This window comes from Cylas formicarius, unplaced genomic scaffold (genome assembly GCF_029955315.1).
Source record: "Cylas formicarius isolate icCylForm1 unplaced genomic scaffold, icCylForm1.1 PGA_scaffold_9__14_contigs__length_23061073, whole genome shotgun sequence".
Lineage (NCBI taxonomy): Eukaryota > Metazoa > Arthropoda > Insecta > Coleoptera > Brentidae > Cylas > Cylas formicarius.
In genome coordinates, this window is record NW_026844365.1 from 12,787,627 (window position 1) to 12,809,237 (window position 21,611).

General features: G+C 33.2%; 1 protein-coding gene across 1 annotated transcript in view; it reads right to left on the reverse strand.

The window, feature by feature from the left end:
- Positions 1-20,684, reverse strand: part of LOC132707058 (discoidin domain-containing receptor tyrosine kinase B-like) — a 210,254-nt gene extending 189,570 nt beyond the window's left edge. Inside the window, exon 1 of the mRNA XM_060678712.1 lies at positions 20,556-20,684. The gene's annotated coding sequence lies outside the window, so the exon portion shown is untranslated. The remainder of the gene's footprint in view (positions 1-20,555) is intronic.
- Between the last annotated feature and the right edge of the window lie 927 nt (positions 20,685-21,611).

Here is a 21,611-nt window from a genome sequence, read left to right on the forward strand (position 1 = left end):
ACGAATTTTGTACAGTAATTGGTTTGGTCTTTTCATTTAGAAAACTTTATAATTACATAAAAAATGTACTTGGACTTACATTTCTTCAACTGAGAGAAATAGCATATGAATATGCGGAAACAAACGAAATTCCCCATCGTTTTAAGACTGAAAAAGGCATGGCCGGAAAAGATTGGACTGCTGGATTTGCCAAAAAATGGAAATTAAGTTTGCGATTACCAGAATCTACGTCGTTGGCAATCTTATTCGATATCGTTAGCGAACTTTATACAAAATACCACTTCAAACCCGAAAGCATTTATAATGCAGATGAAACTGAAATTGAAACACTAAAATTCCCAAAGTCTTCAGTCCACGTGGAAATAGAAGAGTGGCAAAAGTAGTTTCAGCGGACAGGGGCAAGAATACAACGGTGTGTTTTTGGCAGAGTCCGCATGAAAAACGAACTCCTTCATGGAGCACCTGTAGGCTCATCAGGAAGCGCGCAGAAAAACGGATGGATGGATTCGGATATATTTCTAAAATACCTGAAACACTTCAAGCAACACACGAAATGCTCTCCGGAGGAACCCATTTTGCTTTTTGTGGACAATCTTTACTTACACGTTATTACACGTTACTCTTCAATCCATCGATTTTGCAAGGAAATAATTTTTAGGTCCCTTAAAAATCTATTTTAGTCAGGAGTGCGACTGTTTCATGATAAACCATCCAGGGCAAACAATTACTGACAAAGATATTGCTGATAAGTTGCAACTATTGGTAATGCCATCAATGGATTCGGACGTAGTGGCATTTGTCCATTTGATCGGAATATATTTGATGATTCGGATTTTGCACCAGCTTTAACCACAGATAGAGAAGTGCCAAATTTGAACTGTGAGAATAGACAAATAAAATGTCCAGAAGTTAATATGTTAAACGATACTGACAGTGAGCCTGAGGACAATCAACCGTTGATTAAGATTGTATCAAAGCAAAACAATCTGGATGAAAATCCAACACCAAATCCTGGTCATTGTATGAACCGATCGAAAATAAATGCAGATCCTTATTTGTTGATGATGGCAATTCGGCAAACTACGAAATGGATATGATGGATCAACCCGGTCCAAGCGGAATGCAAATATGGAAAGAAAAAGTGGAAAATGTTAACCGTCAAAAATTTACAATAAGTGATCAGTGCAACGAAAAAGAAAAGAGAGTTTCAGTGGAAGAAATAAAACCACTTCCAAGAGCTTCTAGAAAAGAGACCATTACTAAAAAGAAAAAGATTACAGCAAGAATTATAACGTCTACACCGCTACAGAGCTTCAAGATAAAGAAAATCTTGCCATTGAAAAAGAAAAAAGAATAAACGAGAAAAAGAAACAGAGAGAGCTGAAAAAACAAAAAAAACTTAACGAACAGAAAAATAAAACTCGGAAAAACATGACGAAAGAAAGACTGAATGTGAAGTTATATTGTGTCCGGGATGTGAAGAGACCTACCAAGATCCAGCAACGGAGGAGTGGATTCAACGCTCGTCCTGCCAGCTGTGGTGGCATGAGGCGTGCAGTAATTTTGATGGAATAAATTACTTTGTCTGTGACTTCTGTTAATTCGCCATCTTATCCTCATCCATTCGCCAACTTATCCGACATGTTGGGTAAGATGACGAATTTGCATTTTTTTTAAACTATACATTTTAAATATTTTGAGCTTACTGGATGTAACGATACTGTTTATTTTTGATAAGAAAGTTCCTAAGATTTTGTTATGAGAAAGTTTTGTGAGAATTTATAATAAATAACCAATAATATATGCTTTTTTTCTTAACCTCGTCGTCTTACCCGGTTTTCCCCTAAGTCGTGCACAAGCAATATGGCAATTGATGATTTAGGTCAGACGGATGTAGTATATATGGATTTTCGAAAAGCATTTAATCAAATAGATCATCATATTTTATGTGTACAATGTTGGCATATCGTTGTCGTCATAAACCTTGGTGAAATCCTTCCTGTTGGATCGTAGACATCTTGTTCAATACGAGGGGTTTAGCTCCCTAGTATTTGGAGTGCCACAAGGATCAAATTTAGGACCTATTCTTTTTGTCATCTTTATTGATGATGTAATTAGTTGGCGTAAAGAAGAGAAATAGCGTACGACATACGAATTTTGGTTAGTTTGAATGAATGAATTTTATTATTTGCTCTACGAACTCGCAGGTTCCTCTATTAGATTGATCCAAAATTATTCGAAAATTATTGCATTAAAAATAAAACTGATTTGGAAAAATGGCGGCTGTGCGCATCGTCTGCTATGTACTATGCGTTACGCAGCCTACAAAGTCATTACGCAGCTTTGTATTTTTTATTTGTTATTTTATCCTATAGGGACGCATTTTCTATCGTGCTGCTGCGGACCACTCTTATACCACCCATGTTTGACCTACTTTAATAGCAGATATTTCTGAAACTTCTGAAGGAAATACACAAGTATGTCATGGTTGTTTTCCAAAAAACAAAACTTTCAGTTTTTGAAAACAAAATAACAGGAAAAACCAAATTTCTTATTTTGTCTGGGGGCAGACGAGAAACCCTACAACTTTGTATACGAAATTTTTTGATATTATTTATGATGTTGTTTAAAATTGGATACGGACACCCATACCACAGAAATACCTCGCTTTTTTGTTATTCTTGTTCATATGAAGTTTAAGTCTCAACTTTACTGAGATAATTGCCTTCCTATCAACTTTATCGATATTATAACTTCTGGAAATATCTGTTGTTAATAGACTGGTTATAAATAGCATTGTCTCTGTTTTTCAATAGACCTCGCAGTGCTTTGTGAAAAAACTAAGTCAATATAAAACAACGCAGCGACGGAACAAAGACGCGCGCCATTTCCGTGAACAAAATCGCGAGCAACAAAAGGCCAAACAAAATCCGACACGACGAGAAACTTAGTTAAAACATTTTAATAAAACTTCGGCAACTTCCGCGAGGAGTTGCTACGTGGCAACTAAAAGGAAATTACCGGTTTTGTTTGACTTTTTGCCACGGCGAAGTTGCCGGCAATAAGTGCCGTTTTGAAAATCTAGTGGGTTTTCCACAGGTTTTACTAACAGTTTTTACTGCGTTACAACTTGTAAGGTTTAAATTTATTTGATCGGGAAAGCAGTTCGGTGCTGCGGGGTTCGGTTCTCCTTCGGAACTTTTATCGCTTCGAACGAATTTAATTATTTTCCGAGAAACACGTGTCTTATCTATATAGGGCGCTGATAAATGGATGTTTTAATTTTCTGCGGTAGATGATAACGAAATAGAGACCATACTTTTTTGACGAGAGGCTGAGAGTATCTTCAGCGTTGTTTTGGAACAACTTTGGTTAACGTTCTTCCTAGAGTACCGAAGTAGTGAAGTGAACAGTGAACCTTAGGGTGCTTCATTTTTAGACAATGTTTTTTTTATCTCTGTGCTACCTGAAAATCTGATACTCTATAGAAAATAAAAAATTACGCGGCCTGGTAAAAGGCTTTACGCGAAACAGCGGCCTAGCTCATTTAAAAATTCATTTTCCTATTTTTTTTCTTGATTTTTCGACGCGAAGAAATTTTTTTTGGAAAAAATGCGTGTATAGCTTTTGTAGAGCAGAAAATTTTCTACAAAAAGTTCCTATGCCTGCATTCTCCCTGACCAACAGCTTTTAAGTTAAAGAGCTGTGAAAATAAATGTTCATTATAATTGATATCAAATCATTTCTAATTTATTATTTTTACATTAAATAGCAATTAAATATAAACAAAAGAAAGCGTTATTTGAGTTATTATTTGATTCAAGTTTATGATTTCCAAAATTATTTTGCAAACAATGGAGAAAATTAAAATTCAATTATTAAAAAATATGTATAATTAAATAATAATTAATTATAGACATTTAGAGACTATTCATGTTTGCAACTCAGGGACCACTCTAAAATTTAGTTAACGAATATAAATCTTAATTGATAAATAATTATATGTAGAAGTGCAATTTTTTGTGTAATTTCCAAAATTATTTTTGAATCAAATAGAGAAAAATAAATTACAATTGATAATTATTATAAAATCAAATCTCAAGTAAATTAAATTTTATTATTCTAGTTTTAGTTCTATTTTGTACCGTGGCGGCGCTGCTTTCCGTCTATACCTCCATTGCATACCTCCAACTAGCATTGATTGTTGACAATTATAATCAAAGCTCACTTTTTTTATTTTTGTTATAAATGTCAGATGGAATGATCACAGTAACTAAAGTCGTAACAAAAGAGTAAGTGAATTCGACTTAGTGATTAGACTAATATTTAACCAAAATGGTAAATAAAGACTCCCATAAAAACATTTATCTACTTGCTTATGAATGTAAAATTTTATCTCAGCGTAAATTACCAAATAATCAGGAAGTTTTGAGTTTATTGATGTACAATTATAAATCTCTTGGTAAAACACCGAATCAAAGTTTAAAAAGGGTTATCAATGAAGTGAATAGTGTTTGGAGTAAAACGAAAATCCCACTGATGCAAGCGCGAAACAGTATTGAAAAGTTACGCAATTTTTATAACAAATGGAATAAAAATAAATCAGTTGCTCATAAAGTTAAGAAATTGAGTTTAAGCTTTTGTCTAAAAAACCCTGACTTTGCTTTTCAAAATAAAAATATCGTTTTAACAGATGAGCAAAAGACATTTTTGGATAACGAACGTAACATTTGACGGAGTAGAAACGTATTCTGACTCTGAAGAATCAGTTGAAGGTAATTTGATGTGACTTGGTTTTGCTTGATTTTTATAAACATTTCGTCATCTTTAATTAAGTAAATCTTTAGCAAACTGCACCATCTGATTTAAATCCCGCACTCTGAGTTCACGTTCTTTGAAACGAATGCCATCGAATTTCTAATATAACTTCCTGCAAGCTCAGCACCTAAAAAACTAAATATTTCTACACCTGAGGTAACATTTGCGCTGGATGAATGTGTCAGATAGTACAGTACAGTTCGTAGGCAGAGAATTAAAAATAGAAAAAGGTTTGGAGAAAAATTGAAGAAAAGCGCTGGATTCGATAACTCTTCATTGGGACGGGAAGCTTTTACCTGAAATGGCTGGCTCTTTAAAAGTTGAAAGATTACCAGTCATTATTACGAGTCTGAATTGTGACTAGTTCTGAGGAGTTCCGAAATTAACTAAGTCGACTGGTTTTAATCAGACTGAGGTGATAATTAAATTGGTGCAGGAATGGAATTTAACTGATTATGTTGGAGCGTTATGTTTTGACACTACTAGTGTAAATACTGGTATACTATTTTTGAGATAAAACGTTCTAATTCCGATAGGTGTCAACAGTGGTGTTTGTAGTCTTATTGAAAAGAAAATTGGGAGAAGTTAAAAAAAAATATTTTCTTCTAGGCACCACTGCCAGTTCAAGCTCCGCGACAGGATTTGGAATTCTTGAAAATATAACACAATTAATTAAAAAATTCTGCAGCAGCTTCGAAAAAATTCGATACTCCTCTCTGGTATTTATCTGATGTACTTATTTGTTTATCACTTTAGCAAATAGCAAAATTGCAAATTTCAAATGTGTCGATGTTAAAAATATCAAGGTTAGTTCTTTCAGGACAAAAAATGTGTATGACTATGCACCAAGTCAGTCAATAGTTTCATTTGATAGATTTAAGCTGCCTACTGAATTTTTAAAATTACATCCAAATGAGTGGAAATCTGATAAAGATTATAATAAGTGTTTAAAAGTTTTGAGAAGTTTACACGTCGTGAACGATGCTGCTGAAAGAGCAGTACAATTGATAGATACATTTAATCCGAGTTTAACTCAAGATGAAGAACAGAAACACTACTTATTAGAAGTTGTGGCAATGCATAGGAAGCAATTTTTTAATGCTGATAAAAACTTTAATGTCAACAGAAACTCCAAAATAACAAAAAAATTAATTAAATTTTAGAGTGGTCACTGGATTACAAACATGAATATTTTCAAAATGTCTATAATTAATTATTATTTAAATATAATTAATAATTTTTTAATAATTATCTCTATTTGATTCCAAAATAATTTTGGAAATTAGAAACTTGAATCATATAATAACTCAAATAAAACGTTTTTTTGTTTATAATTAATTGCTATTTAATATAAAATTAATAAATCCTAATCTAGAGATGATTTGATATCAATTATAATGAACATTTATTTGAAACTTTAACTTAAAAGCTGTTGGTCGGGGAGAATGTACCCATAGAAACTTTGTGTAGCAAATTTTATGCTCTACAAAAGCTATACACGCGTTTTTCCCAACAAAATTTTCTTCACGTCGAAAAACCAAGTGAAAGCCGAAAAAAATTTTTTTTTCAGTGTAATTTAAATAGGATAATGGATTTTTAAATTAGCTAAGCCGCTATTGCACTTAAAGCCTTTTACCCGGCGGCATAATTTTTTATTTTCTATAAAGTATCAGAATTTCAGCACAGAGAAAAATAATATATCGCCTAAAAATGAAGCACCCTAATGAACATACCTGTCCAGATTTTCAAAGAGGAATATTTCTTTGTGCTTGTGCTCTGCCTGTAATCGATTTTTTCATCCATTAAGCCAATCTAGGACCTGGATGGCTAGTTTTAGGGCTATGTACACCAATTTCCCTTCGCACTGGATTCACGTCAACACTCCCTATTGGCTTCGCAGTCACACACCAGAACACATTACAAATCTATATCTAAAACTGAGGTTACAGAAATTACTGCATCAGGTTAAAAAGGACTCTTTTGAATTTACCTCTGGGTCTAGGTTGTTGCAAATCTAGATCCTCCAAACATTTGAATTTTATATTCTAACAGCGAGTCTAACCAACTGCAGTGTCTTTTTTTAGTCTTGTTATCTTTGGTGTCCAAAGAGTATAATAATCTTCGGTGTTAATTTGGTTTGGTGTTTAAGGAGCAGAACGTACCCAAGTGAAATGTCCTTTTTTGTAGCATGACGAGCCCTGTTAGTTTTAGTATCTAAAGAGTAGAATAATCTTGAACTTATTCAAGCCCAGTGCCTTTTTTTAGCAGGGTGACCACCGTTATCTTTGGTGTCTAAAGAGCAGGTTAATTTTGAACGTATTTCAAAAGTACAATAATTTTGAATCTATCACAGCCCTTTTTCTAGAACAATCGGTCCTGTTATCTTCGTTATCTAAAGGGGGTACTATGTATGAAGCTATTTTTTTTGCAATCTCGAACTTGTCCAGGTGCATTGTCTTTTTTCTAGCAGGATGTCGATAAATCAGACTTGCTGGCGTTTTTTCAATCATCTATCGAAGATGTTGAGAGATTTTTGGACAAGTAGTAAAACTGGTTTTGACGCTATATTTCTTTAGAACTTCTCATATGCGGCCAGTGATGTTTTGAATGCAAGGAAAGACAACGGGGGGTTATGACATTATTTAAACACTAGGTTGATGATGCTTTTGTTATTTGGCCTCATGGTCAAGAATTCCTCAGAGATATTCTTAGCCATTTACAAACGTTCTGGATTACCCCTGCGTCGGTTGTTTGTTTTTCAGAGCTTGACTAAAGAAGCCAACAGGATGATTGGCGAAACGTTAGCAAATTCGAGTCAACAAAAATCGACGCAGGAGGAATACAGAAGTTTTGTAGTACAGTACAGTAGCCTGTAATCAGACCAACGCATACAGATGGCACCTTAATGCACTGGCAGATCACTATTCAGCCCAAAAATCACGGGTGTCAACTCTCTTGAATACTGATGCGTTAATTAAATTAAAGCACCTTACCTCTGTTCTTCCCTCTAATAATTTCCACATGAAAGATTTTAAGCGTTCCATCACAAAATATGCTTCACCACAACCTTCCAGTACCAATGAAACCGAAAGCAATAACACACTAGCCACTGTTGTCCTTCCTCGTATTCAAAACATTGACCACATATCAAAAAATTTTGGAAAATATAAAAATTAAAATCGGATTTAGCATTTGTCCACAATTCTCTCAATATCGTCGATCTATCAAGATAAAATTTCGTTTGAGATACCAGGAGCGATAACAGGTCGAAAAATATCAACTTGGCTAAAAGAACATGAAAATGATGAAGACTAACTCATGAGCAGTTGCCGAACAAAATCATGAAACCGAACGTCAAATTCGATAAAACTAAAAATCTTACATGTAATTCTTCTACCAACGAAAAATCCGGGAATGTATAAGCAACCAAACAATTTAACCGCGACCTTTCACCTGTGCGAATCCGAAAGGCCTGCAGTTGAGTCGGAGATATTGCCTTAAACGCGGCGAGGCCGCAACCAAATTAAATATCGTTCTTTTTTGTAAGCGCAAAATGCTTATGCGTTCCACGAAGAATAAAAGTAGAACCGAATCAAAGCTCTAATTAAACCGCAATTTCGACGAACGTATTTTCCTCATTCTTGAATATCAAAAGTTCGCTTTTGTTCTTCGCTGCTATTATTACTTTATCCTTGTGTTTTCGGCATTTTGCCACTACGTGTGTGAGGATAAACAAAAGAGATTCGTTTGATTTCCGACGGTTTTTTCCTGGAACTAGTACACAAAAGAGATTTTATTGGATTCTCTTGGATTATACTTGATTCGGTCACAGGTCTGTATTATTGAACGAATACGTCGTAGTTCCGTAGGATTTCCAAGAAGGTTGGGTAAACAAGTTTTCGAATCGAGTTGAGTTTAGGCCAAGAAATATTTCAATCTTTTACCTCGAATGTTGTTTTTTTAACTTGCAGTAAGTTAGTACTTACGAACCTGCGTGTCTTAGACATGATATACCTGGTTTTTCGATACAAAAACACGCAGTTTTACTGGAACCCTCTCCAAAAATTCCTTGAAGGACAGGAAAAATCTTCGAAGATGACACAAAATATGCTATTCGAAGAAAAGCTTATTCTTTCTGTTTTGAAATGGAAAAATCCACTGCTCACTAAACTCTAGATTTAGATAACGGTGCGTCGTACAGTACAAAAAAAGTTTTTTTTTGCCTGTCCATTTTCCGTTCTCTGTTTCAAGGCTTTTCAACAATATCTTCCGAACGATTTGAGCTACACGCTTCAAATTTTGCTCCTTTTTAACAGTCCATGGGATGCGGCGTAATTTTTTTTTTCATTTTCGACTGTTTTTTGGACATTCCTATGAAACAGGATAAGCGTCTGGATTTTGACGCTATCGACTTCAAATTTTGCAAGCAATTGGCATTCGGTTCCCTGACGGAACATATTGATATTTGGGGGCTGTGTCGTTAGAAACTTTTTTTTAAATAAAAAATCTCGTTTGCAAGGGTCTAAGAAAAAAATAATTTTTCGAAACCCGTTTATTCAATAGAAAAAATTCTTGAACGGCTTGGCTCCATAAATTTTTATTCTAGATAATTGTTCAAGAATGTACAGGGTGGGCCTCATATTCAAAAAAACTGAAAAATGCGTCCCCCTTAATCTTGAAATTTGGATATAACCAAAAGACTGTGTCTCAGATGTTCGTTTTTTTTACACGACGATATAGCCCGTATAGACAGCTTAAACTTATGTATTTATGGTAAACCTTGCGTTAAGTATCCTAAATAATTAAATGTTCTTAACCACATTTAAACAGGAGAAGTTGGGGGCAACCAAATTTCACCAAGTATTTTTTTAAAAAAATTGAAATTTTTTAGCTTCCAGAAAAAACACGTTTTTCTCCATCAACATTGACCCGATTGTCAAAATTTTTAACCAGCAGACGCGGAGGATTCAGTGCTATAACATTTACTTCAGGCATTTTTCAGCAATATGGGTAATTGTTCAAACAATGTCATAGGCCGCATCAAGAGCTACAATTTTTGCATTCGTTGTTTTCGTGTATCATACACGATGTACAGGGTGTGTCCATTATGGATAAACAAATCTAAAAGACTCTGAAAATTACCGTTTTCGTGGAAAAATTATTATTATTATTATTCAAATATGGCATAATTTGGTTCATGCAGCGCCGTAAACTGTATCGAGAGAGTTTCAGATTTCGTCTATCATTCAGGGTGCGCGACATACTTGGAATAATATAATTGGAAATCGTTATTGCTTGTACAAGTTCCCAATTTTCTGTTGTTATTCTCAGACTCCGAGAGTGCAGTTTCAATCCGAAAATACTTTGTTTTTCTGTATGTTGATTGTTAAGCCACAGATTCGATATTCCTTCTGCTGTTTTCTGGCCATATATTCGATATTTTTTTGTCATTCGCCATGATAAGCAATGCAAATTGTAAAGTATGTAGACATTTTTGTCAAAGATCTATTACTTACTATTACTCTGAAATATAACCTAAAAGGTTGTGATATGTTTGCGGTTTTAGAATTTAGAACACTACTGGGTGGAATTTTCATTAAAACAATTCTAATAAAATGTCTGTTGTCGCTAAAACCTCGCGTTGGAAGAAATAAATCAACAAAATGATTCGTATTCCCTACACAATAAAAAAATGGTATCTACCTCTTACTCTGTTTAGGAAAGCAAAAAAATTATCCTTTTTATTATATCAGTTACTGTTAACATTGTTAACCTACTGATAGGACTGTCCGAGCTGAATTGCTGAAAGGAGAGGCTGAGATAATACGTGTAAAGATTAGCCTAAATCTCTTCCATCAGTAGATTGTCCGAGCTGTTTCTTACTTTCAGCTGCGACCAAACATTGTGGTAATAAACAGAGCAAATATCAAAATATTGCCAATGTTTTTCTTAACGGAGTCGCTTGTTTTAACTTTAGGAAAACATATCAAATGGACTTGCATTATCTTCGGGCTTGCGCAGGAATCTCTCCTAAGATCGCCTTTATTCCCAATTTACGTAGTTTGTTGTCACGTGCAGGCTAAAGGGATTAAAAATCTGTCCCTGTGCGTATTTGGAGATTATAGAAAAAATGTTAAGGTACACTTTATGTTGTCACGAGGTTTCGGTTTATGTTAAATTAAATTATGTTATTACGCATAATTGTGAGGCCATCCCTGGCGGAAACGAATCCGCGAGACAAAGCACGGGATAGAGAGGGAGAAGGAACGACATCGCGCTGGTTCCGCAGCTGATTTATGTAGTAAACTGTATTGTGTCAATATTACACATGTAAATACGCTTAAACAATTATCCCCGGCGTTTTGGTCAGATTTACTGCCGATAAACAACTTCCAAGCGAGTGCGTTTGTTAATTAATTTCAGTATCTCAGGTGTGTTCATTAACCAAACAGTTGATTGTCGCTGACAGGCAATTATTTCGGACAATCGCGGATGCGGATCGACAATGTTGCATCTGATGCGTGCGCCTGACGACGCATCTTTTTTCCGATAAGGTCCGTAACGGTACTTTTATCTTTTTGAAACTCACACGCTCGCGGACGTTTTTGATGTCAGCGTGGAATATTTTTGCTTTTAACGACCCGCCACTGAAGGTCGGAATGCAAACGTTTCTCCTGGGAACCTTTACGTCTTTTCGTTATGTTGGCAATTCGGATCGACTTGAAAAGAAAGTTTCCCTTTAGAAACTGTCTGTCCAACCGGAATATTTGAGTTTTTCGACCAAAATAATATTTTTTATGCTTTGCAACCTTCAGGCATATTTAGCTGAAAAATGGCAATGACTTCTCGTCAGACCCTATTATTACCCACATATTATGAAGTTAACTAAGTAGGTGAATTTATTAAAATTTCTAATTCAATATTACCTTTACATACGTTAATTTCGTCCTTATGTTTTCACTCATTGAGTGGAAAATTTGTTATTATACTGAGAGTCCATCAAATTAACGTAAGATTATAGTTTTCCAAATAATGCAGGCACAGTTATAAAAGATTGATTTAACTAAAGAAAAACGCTATAAATTTTCAGAATATAGAAAGTTACGGTAATTTTATATGTTTTATTTTATATGTTTATATATAATTTTCGTCATTTTTTTTAAGTATGTACAAAACTTGTGGATTCCTCCTGCAGTCATCCTTTTAGTTTCTTCAGAGCTTAACTAAAGTAACTAAAGCGGCTCGCATTGAACAGAGGCATGACTGATTCCTATATTGGTGAAAGGTAAAGGTCTGCGCCACGGTTAAGAGTGATAAGCAAGATCCTACATTATTAATTGAACGCAAAGTTTATTCTGTTGTTAAAGCTTTTTCTCAATCAGAATGCGTTACAAAGTCTATCACCCTTAATGACTCTAAAATTTCTCGTCTCTACGGACTCCCTAAGATTCACAAACCAGGGTTACCCCTACTACCTATTGTCAGCACCATTGTTTCTCGAATATATTCTCTAGCAAAATATCTACCTTATATATTAAAACCATTTACGGAAAAAACTTTTAATAATATCAATTAATATAATTAAAAAGCATTAAATCAGATCCACAGGATATTCTGGTTAGTTTCGATGTGGAATCTAGAACGAAACCTTCTCATTTTAATTGAAAAATGTTTGTCTGGAGCATATTTTTCTCATAACGGTAAAAGTCGGCTATGGATTCTCCATTAAGCCTCTGAGAAGAAAGCCCTCTACACCTTCCATCTAAAACCAAAATTATGGAAACAAAGCTGAGATGATCCTTTTTGTTTGCAGCATTTCATGTATATGTGGCGAAGAATGAGACCGACTAGGCTCAAGGAACATCAAAGAGCCTTAAAACTACGACAAAAAAACGCGAGCCAGTTTCAGTTGAGCTCCAAAGAAGTCCACTGGATAATTGGCAAAACGTCAGCAAGTTCGTTTCGACAACAACCGAAGCAGCAGGAATCCAGAAGTTTTGTAAATAATATTTCAGTAGCCTGTGTAAGTTTCTTTGAAAAAGTCTTTTTTTTTGTATATATAGGCAAAGTAGGTGTCCGATAACGATAAAAGTGTGGTATAAAATACCTTATATGCATATGCAGATATGTAGAATATTATTTTTTTAATTTTTATTTTGTCAAAATGTTACTGCAGCGATTACTTCAGATCAAAGTACTGTTGTTAGTGGCCTCTAATAAGAAAACGTTTTTGACCTACAAATTGTTAAGGTTTTTTTTTGTTAGCAAAATATACAAAAAGTGATATGACCCTGCGAAAGTCAAAAAAGACATGTAAGTAGAAATGAACGAGCTAAATTAAGAAAATACTCAAATTTTTTATGTCAAAACTCCGGCTAGAAATTTTATTTCGGAAAATAAAAGCAAAAATAAAACTGTAAAATCTATACCTGCAAATATATTATAAAATTCACAGATATTCTCGAAGTTGTTTTCGACCGAAAAATATTAAATATATATATATATATATATATATATATATATATATATATATATATATATATATATATATATATATATATATATATATATATATTCACGTATTGATTCACGGATGGAAAAATGTGATGACACTATATTCCGGGATATCATCCGTTCGCTCGTTGAACTCCGACAGGAATCCTGCAGACGTTTCGCCAAGTGTATATATAAATATATATATATATATATATATATATATATATATATATATATATATATATATATATATATATATATATATATATATATATATATATATATATATATATATATATATATATATATATATATATATATATATATATATATATATATATATATATATATATATATATATATATATATATATAATTTCAACTGTAGAATATAAAATATTTGAAAAACAATAATATGCAGGGTACGGTTCAACTAAATACATGTGGCTTTTTTGGTACATGCAATGTTGTTCTCTATGAATTCAAGCATGGCCGTGAGATATTTTGAACATAAATCGAAAAGAATTAATTTCTCCAAAAATCACTAAAGATAAGGAAAGGGAAGGAAGTATAATTCAAAAATGACCAGAACGTAATGTAGAGACGGAAAATGCACACAGGTTAACTAAATGAAAGCATGAGTTTTGTTGTTGTTTGGCCGAGTAATGAGGCGGCAGTTTCAGGCGTTTCGAACAACGACAGAAATGATATATAAATTTCAGCTCTTTATCGATTGTTAAATAATCACTTTCGTCGTAAAATATACATTTCCAATATGTCAGATAGAATCACGTTCGATCGCTATAATTAATATAGATGAATAAAACAATCAATTTGAACGCTACAGTTTTAATGCGTTGCTGTTTCCATTTTGATGATTTCTTCGCGCGTTTTGCTGTCGACATCGTCGTTTATTTAGGGATATCATAAAACTGCAAACAAGGGTTCTAAGCCGAGAGTGAAGGCTCTAATTTTTTATTTGCTGGGTGGTCTTGTGCTTTTTCTTTGCCAAACGTTCCCTTAGGGACAACTAACAGTTGTAACTAGCCGAACATACTAGACGGCCTGCTCTGAAATAAACTCACAGGAAATGTAACATAAAACTGCTAAACATACCGAAAAAATTACGAAACCAAACTGCATTAGATTTTTCGCAGCTGCTTTAGTTCTAATTTAAATAAAATTATTTTATTCGTAAATTTTATCCTCCAAGATACTTTAAAACAAATTAAAGTTAGATCATAAGTTTCTCAGTAGATGTGCTATAAGGATTCGGCAACTATTTGGGCCGTTCTGGTATGTAAAATTCAGAATATTTTAGGAAATTAAGGAAATTAATTGCATAATGAATAAAACATTATTTTTGAAACCACTAAATAATAGTTTAGAAATATATGATGATCATATCAGCATTACTTTGAGAAACATAAATCTGTATGTCAATCATGTCTGCATAATATTCAAGCACCAACGGCAAATTTTTAAACATAATTCGAAACATCTGCCTTTGCCTAGGATTAGTGTTGAAGACAAAAAAAACAAATACAAAATATTTAATTAAAAGATGGTAAAATAAACAATAGAACGCTTCACATGTAAGTACAAACTCAGTATTAAACGTCCAATATACAAATTTCACAAAATTAGTAAAAAAATATTAACAATACATAGAGCCATTTTACATTTTTTGTTTAAATATTTATATTGCATTGTTTTAAGTTTCCATCTTCGTGTGACTTGCCTTAACTGTTCTAAAGGAACCCTCAACATTTTTTTTATTTTAATAGTTCTCATATTGGTCTCTGTTTATTATACTATAAATGATATGAAAAAATGAAGAGAAGGAGTGTTAGAAGAATAAATTATGTAGGGTAGGAAACCATCGAACATATGTTGACAGTTTACAATGAACTGAAAGAAAGATAAAAGGAATGGGTATGAATGAAAAAGATATGCAGCAGAAGAGCTTGACAGAGAGTACAAAAGAGGGAAGGAGAAAAACAAAGCAAACAAATAATTTAGTTTTGTCGTTTTTTGTGTTGTTATTTTTATATATTTATATTGCAATTAATTAGTTTGCTTCAATTTGCTTCAATTAAAACATGCTCTATGTAATTAAATCCAAGTTTAGCAAAATATTTATTTAAAAGAAACGATATTTTTTTTTGTGGAAAGTCTTCACCCCTGATTGAAACTCCGATGACAAGACCGACATGTGAGGCGGTTCTCACTATTAAACCGGCGGCCACTAAACATCGCCCAAAAACTACCCCACCAGGAACAAACTACCCCTTGTCGTGATAGCTTTGAATTACTTTCGGGCGAAAGAAAAAATACGGTAGCGTATTGTCGAGCCCTCCCCCTCCACCCGTACGCAATTACATAATGCCTTCGTTTATGGCACCCCCTCCTCGGTAATGATATTCAGGTGATAAATACGTTAGTTTTCGCACAGCGTGGGGGACCGCCGGCTCCGGGGGTTGTTCCGAGACGCGGCACAAAAAAAACGAGGGTGAAACGTACACCCCGGGCCCGTCCGACTCTATTAAATTAATTCTTGACGTGCACTCTTTTATTTGCACCTTGTTTGGGGTTATTACATGTAAAATGCGACGCTTTTTCATTACGAAAATGGCTGTTTATTACGGCGCGGCCCGGCGGGGGTCGATCCGGATAAGTAGGGGAACGAAATAGGATTATTTCGGGCTTAAAAGGGAAAGTCGATTGGGAGGGGGGTTGAGGGGAGGTTAATTGCGAATATTTTCTTCTGTGTACGTTTTGAGGGCGATCGATATTTAATTAGTATGTAACCGGAGGTAAAAATAAGGCAATAAAAAAATTTACCGCAGGCATAAGACCTTTAGATTATAATTCCAAAGTAATAGAAATATCTTGTAGCTAATACTTCTTAAATATTAAATATTAAATAAAATTAAACTAAATTTAATTTATTTAATTAATGAATGAATTAAATTAAATTAAATATTAAATTATAAATACTAAATATTTAATTATTAAAGAATGATAGGTTAAATATTTAAATATAAATATAGTGTATAATATAGAGAACAGATATGTTCGTCACGTATTGCAAATTATTAGATTGTAGGAAGTTGAATTTGTAAAAATATTTTTAGATCCATGTGAAAGCGCATATACAGATTACTGTTCAGTCTGTACTGTCTATTAAATTTTTAAAACATATATATACAAATGCACAAAAAGCACAAATACTGTACGTATCACTTTAAAGCTACTCAGTCAAGAAGGCATAATAGTCTGGATACTGACCCTTTTCTATTATTTATTATGCCTGCAATTTGATCCAAAAATTTTTTAACTATTATATCTTTGTAATTTTCCATTTTTATTAAGTTCACTTGTTTTTTCATAGTTCTGCTACAAGTTCACTTCGTACTTGGAAATTTAAGGAAATGTTGTTAGTTGCTGGTGCCAGTTGTTATCAATAGCTACAGAATATATAGATAAAAAAATGTATCACCCTAATCCAATAGGTAATAAGTAACAAGAAAAAACTGATGAAATATTGCGAGTAATTTTAAATTGAGTTTTATAAATAAGAAAAAAATATATACAAATGCCAAACATCGTGGAAATAGCACATAGTACAATTGACATATTAATAATAATAATGATGATGAAAAGGCTAAACTTCGACTAAATTTTTAAATTTTTCGTTTGTGTTGTTTTTCTTTGCGTATAATTTTTTTTTCTCTATTTTATTTTGTAATTATTTATTTATATATATTTTTTTACATATAAAGACCATTTATGTTATTTAGCACTCAAAAAGGATAAACTTCTCCTAAAATCTTCAATTTTTCCTTTGTTTGTATTATTTTTGTAGTATTTTTTTTTGTATTTATTTATTTGTTTGTCGAATAAATACCATTTATCATTGAAACTATATATTTTCGCTGCATTCCAGGAGCCTTTTATCGTAATAAAATTTTTTGCAAAAATGAAGAATAATTCACCCTTGTAAGTAATCAAATTAAAAAAATTGTAAAATTAATGTGAATGTTTAAGGGCTCCGTGTTATCGTCGAAGACAACTAAACCAATAAAAAAATCCACATTATTTTGTTGAGTTGTTAAGTTGAGTTTTTATTTTGAACCAAATTCTTTCTACGTTGCAGGGAGCTAGAATCTAAAAAAGTAAAAAAAGAAGAAAAAAAATCTAATTCGGTGAGCAGAGGTTCGAATTCGTTTAAGAAAAATGCTCAGTGTACAGTCTAGAGGTTGTAATAGTATATGATGCAACAAGTGCCGTAAACGGCATTTGACTCATGAGTTTATTTTACACTAGCATTGTGTATAAATAAATACGGGATTATTAAAAATTAACATTAAAAATTTAAACGCAAAAATCATATGAAGTGTTTTTTTGACGAAAGCATCTACTATTTACTAAAGTAAAAGTAAAAGTAAACTAAATAATAGAAAAATACTAATTATAACTAAAGCATGTTATATTGACTTGTGATACATACATATACGAAAATACTGTATATATAACAATATAATTTTTTTTATATTGTTCTCGGGTTTTGAGATAATTAATATCCGGTTTCCCTGTGCATAAAGTTAGTCAGTAATAAACAAAAAAAATTAAAATGATCTGAAAGGGCTCGAAATAAATTTAAAAAAATTAATAAAAAATCCCTATCATGTAAGTTTGAAACTATGGCGCTCTCATATCCGCCACCAACATTGAAAACCGTTTATCATCGGCACCAAATCAAATTATTATCAATTCGGTGTTCCATTTCAAAGGGCAACGATTATACCCAATTTCCCGTCCGCTTAACAAAATTGCAGATCCGTAACACGGGCCCAGCTTCATTATCAAAATATCGTGGCGTACGAGATTTTCCGCGCATTGTGGACCTATACAACTTTTCGTTTATTCAGTTTAACTGCCTCGCGATCGGGTCATCAAGTTTAAGTTTTCGACCCTAAGCAAGCGAGCGGAGTTTAGCTGCGGTTCAATTTAATGAAGCCCAAGATAAATATTTACTTTGTAAACAGGGTAGACCGACGACGGCAGCGAGTGTTGGTTAGACGCGAAGTAGTTTTCATAGGATTTTGGGGGCAGAACGATGCCGATGGAAAATTCGGACATAACCTCAAAATTCGCTTCGATTTCTTAAAACGCTACAAAACGTAGCGCGATACTTTGACTGCAATTATTATATAAAAAGATAGGTATTTCTTCCACTGTCACTAAAAATATTCAAGATAGAGTTTTGAATCTGAAATAATAGCTACATCAATAACCGGGACAGTAATTACAGTTAAACTTTTTTAATATCTACCAAAACATCTGAATAATGAATTTGGCGTTTTATTTCGATTTGTTTTCTTATTACGTTTAGACATTTGTTGAGTAATTTTTAAAAAGCTAACAGCGTACTTTCCGACCTGTAGTAAAAATAAAACTCGGCGCAATACGAGTTCCTAAACATATTTAATTAGGTATATATTATTTCTTTTAGTTTTGTTATTTCCTTTTTTTATACTTTATATTCAGTCTCTAAACCATAGGCATGTATTAAAAAATTAAGTGTCTATAAAATATCACTTTGCAAATGTAGTAATTACAACACTGAAAACAGCCAGGAAAATTAATTATAATATAAGTATATTTATTTGCAGTTTATTTATAGTTTAGTGCAATGAGTAAGTTGAAACTAATTTAAAATGCATCTAAATGCAGTCCCTAACTTCGTCGTTACTCCTTCAAGCCATCATATTATAATATGTACTGAATCTATCAACTCATAAGACGAGTACAAAAAACAATACAATTAAATCTTATTTAGAGAAGCTACAATTAATTATCTTGATTGATATGATGTGGGCATATTTTTTTACGTTATCCAGTATAAATTTGAAACTAAGAAACTGAAAGAAAGCCTCAAATTAACAAAAAATAATTGCATGTGTTAAATAGGATAGAATCAATCATTTTGATTTTAATATTTGGTCATAAACACTTCTTTATTTTCGATATTTGACAGAGTGTAAAGTGAAGTAGAAGCTTACAGTACCTCTATTTTACCAAATACGTTAATTAATTTAAAATAAAATTCATCAATTTTTTCTACTCCATATTTTCGATACCCCAATTGTGCTCCAATCAAAAGTGAGCAAAGTATTACATTATATTATAGCGTGTCATTTTCAACAGCTTTTTAAAATTACATCATTTTTCATCACATCCCTCAAATGTCTCGTAAAATTTATGACATTCAGCACATAATCCGGAAATTGTGCTTTTGTGAATTTATATTATTATTAATATACTATTTTAAAATATTTTTTCTGTTTAAATTGATTTAAACTGGTTTATATGTGCTTTTGTGAATTTATATTATTATTAATATACTATTTTAAAATATTTTTTCTGTTTAAATTGATTTAAACTGGTTTATATGAATAGTCAACAAAAATATATTATGTGAAAAAGTTGTAACCTAGTACCTACGTAATATACAAAAAAATGTGATGAAAAGTTATTAGTATATAATTATATGTAAATAAATAAACAAGGAGTTATTTTGCAAATATACAAAATATATTTCAACATTGCACCGTGTGAAACATTTTTCAAAATGGCTCAGAAAACCATTTGAAAAAAGATCAAGGTTATAATCCTGTAAAGTACTTGAACTTGATAATTATCAATTTGACAGCAATACTGGAAAATTAGTAAATATTAGCGAACATTAGGTAACTTTTAGAAAAAGTCATCAAACAATCTTTTACTAAATAAAATAAAAGTTTAATTAGGGTTCTGCCAATGCTTAAACCCTGTTGAACTCATTTCTCAACGATCTGTCTTCTGCTTTTATTATGTAGGTATATTTTTTCTTATATTTTATGATAGTCCAAGGAATAATATACGATTCCTAAGTATAAATTGGGCAAGTCCCATTACTAATTCAATTATATTGCGTTCTTCCGTTATACTTTTAGAAAGTTTAAGTCTGCAATATAACAAAACCTCTCTGAAACATCGTTTTTATTCTGCAAATGATTTTTTCAAATTGTTCTATTCGATTGTTTTAAGTTTCTCTGATGAATGTAAAATCATCTGAAATAATTTTCTGTCCAGGAGGAGACTTTCGACAAAGTACGAAATAAAAAATTTTCATATTTCCACTTAAATGTAAAACGCAGTGAACAGAAACGCGCCGTCAAACCCGACGAAACTTACTTCGCAAACTTCGACGTGTTCGAAAGTTCCCAGACTATCGCAACTCGGGAGATCGTCGTTTCATATTCTCGTACGAAACCCACAACCGCGCCGTGTATCGACAACGTGCGATATCAAAAGGACGTCGGCAACTGAACGCAGTATCGTAACTAGCATCGATTTTAAGCGACGCTCCGCGCCGAATTTCGAACGTCGGGACGTCTTGCGCGATGCCACATCGCCCTCCACGCTCGTACTTTAAACGCTGTTAGTTATTAACAATAAATATGTATTCATAAGCCGATACCCGATCCTACCGACGGCGCCGATTTACCGCGTCTCCCTTCGCGTACGTTTTCGTGCGGGACGAAAAATTCGCGAAAATCGCGCGCGTTTTATGGGGCGAGCCGGCAACAGCGCGACGGAGCGAGGCTGTTGCGCTTTCGAGCGGGATTTTTTCCCCGAAAATATGATTTATTACCAATCCCGATTGTTGGTTTTTTGTCGGGCATAAAGCCCACCTTTGGCTGGGTAAATGCCACTTACTTTTCGCTTTTTGTTTAGTCAATGATGGCGATGATGGAGCGTTCTCGTTCAAGGTCGATATTTTCGTGGATTTCCTTGCAAATAGGAAACGTCGGTTTAGGTGCTTTCGTAACAATTCTTCTATTTTGCTCAAGAAAGCACTATTTGTTTGCTTATTTGGGCGTATTGATCGGTTACACTTACACACTGGGGTCTTCTTTTGTAGTTTAGTTTTTTTGAGTGATATTGGCTATGTTATTTTCCAATTTATGGAGTGGGAGAATCCAACAGTATTCTTTAAAAAAAATACCGAATCGCCGGCTCGTGGTGTTATTTGCACATCTGGCATCAATGTTTGAAATTATAGCTGCTAAAATGTCCAGATTCGAACAGTCATCTATTCTAGACTTGGGAGAAGAGCTAATAAAATTGAATATATAAAATGACTGCCATATTTTCTGATCTATTCGGAGATTAGGGAAGTTAGACTGGAGCGATGAAGCTACCCCAACTGCTATATCGCGATGCAATCTTTGCAATGGAACCAAAGAT